This window comes from Apium graveolens, unplaced genomic scaffold (genome assembly GCF_009905375.1).
Source record: "Apium graveolens cultivar Ventura unplaced genomic scaffold, ASM990537v1 ctg2456, whole genome shotgun sequence".
Taxonomy (NCBI): Eukaryota; Viridiplantae; Streptophyta; class Magnoliopsida; order Apiales; family Apiaceae; genus Apium; species Apium graveolens.
The window spans coordinates 115,110-116,978 of record NW_027417665.1 but is presented as its reverse complement, the minus strand read 5'-3'; the positions used below and the strand labels follow the sequence as shown (position 1 = coordinate 116,978).

At 34.2% G+C, this 1,869-nt stretch overlaps 1 pseudogene; it reads left to right on the top strand.

The window, feature by feature from the left end:
* Positions 1-514: 514 nt before the first annotated feature.
* On the top strand, positions 515-1,409 carry LOC141700494 (UDP-N-acetylglucosamine transporter ROCK1-like; annotated as a pseudogene).
* The last annotated feature ends 460 nt before the right edge of the window (positions 1,410-1,869 follow it).

Below are 1,869 nucleotides of genomic sequence, written 5' to 3'. Positions count from 1 at the left end.
TACTCAAATAAATTATAAAAAATTAAAAATAATATAAATTTTGGTCAAAAAATTACTCTATTTATTTTTTAAAAACAAAAATGTGCACATTTTTTCTGAATTTTTTTGAAAATAATTTTTATTTTTCCTTTTTGTATTACTTACTCTAAATTTCATATTTAAATTACTTCAAAAGATCATAAAAAAAATAAAATTAACATAAATTTAGTCAAAAAATTATAATACTTATTTTCTCAAAGATTTTATTTTCCTAATTTTTTTCTGGAATTTTTTAAAAATATTTTTATTTTCCCCTTTTTATCACTTAATTTGAATTTCCAAATTTAATTAATTTTAAAAATTAGAAAAAATTGAAAATAATATAAATTTACTTGCGAAAGGAAAAGAACAAGAAGTTGCATTTGTTATCGTCTTAATCGCTTGAAATTATCTCGGTTATACTTATTTTTGAGTTTTAATCGAATAAAAACTGTTAACTACAAAAAATAAAATTTATTAAATTTCGTCTTTCGCAATGAATCATTGCGGAAGGACCTTCGGTAATGAATCCTTCCACGATGATTCATTGCGGAAGGGTTGGTTGGCTCTAAAATAAACCCTAACCATGGTTGGTTGGGGAAGGGGACCCTTAGTATATTTATCCAGATTAAATACAATGCACAATACCTTGGGAATTATAATAAGCTAAACTACTTAAATGTTACTGTATTAGCATACAAGCGTGTAATAGAATCAAGTTTTACTACATAAATATCACAGCTAAGTTCGCACATCAACTGTTTGATCAATTGCTTAATATGGTTTCTTATGATATTCTCCAATTTTCACATGATTCCATCTTATTTGAAGCAATTATCTCTATGCGCATCAAACTATTAACAAGCGCATAAGGTTTTACTCATTGTTGCTCACTTTACAATACTGTGTTCAACTTTCATCTCTAAGCACTTCACCAGCCTATAAGTGATTATGACCTCGTCTACATTAGCATGCGACTTTGCCAAGGTTGTATGTGCCCTTATTCCCATGGAAAAAGAAGGTAATCTTAGAAAAATAATCAAGAAATGGACTTTGGTTGACTCCTTAACCTTATCAGGGTTGTCGGTAACTACATATGCACTATAGAATAGCTTACTGCATATCTCATATAAAAATCTCGATTCACTAACATTCTCAATGGTGAACTAGAAAAAAAATTATTTTTCACCACTTTATTTACTTACATTATGTTGAAACAGAAGCAATCAATTCAACAAATTGGGGCTCCTTTCCTGTTGATAGTTGCAGCTATTCTTCATTGCATTGGTGAAGGTTCCCGCAAAGGATCTACAAGCAGAGACCCTGATGAAATTATATTGTATGGGATTGTTCTTGTCCTAATGGCTTCTGATAGTACATATGGCTCGTAGAAGGACTAGGCCTGGACACCCAGCTCCATCCAGTCCCGCACATCACTAGTCCAGACTACCTAGTCCAGGCAGCCCAACCTTGGGAAGTCCTAGTACGTGGGGCACATTCCCAAACGCGTGATAGGGACATTTGTCATTGATCAATCATGAGCACAATCAGGGCACGTGCCAGGAGATCCTTAGAACATTCCTCACCCACTCCCACCCTGACACGTATAAGCCATCCACCCCAGCCAGGTGTCCTCCGCCCCTAAGACCAACGACTACGATTCAAAGGTACCAACCCCAAAACCCTATCATTTGGCTATAAATAGCCCAATGAGGTAAGGTTTTGCGGTTAATCACTATGTCACACTTATATACACACACAACCACCTTGCCTTCATATTTATCTTCATATTCCCCAAAAGCGAGTTCTTAATCTCACACCGGAAGCGTCGTAGGACCCAAACCCCCTTTC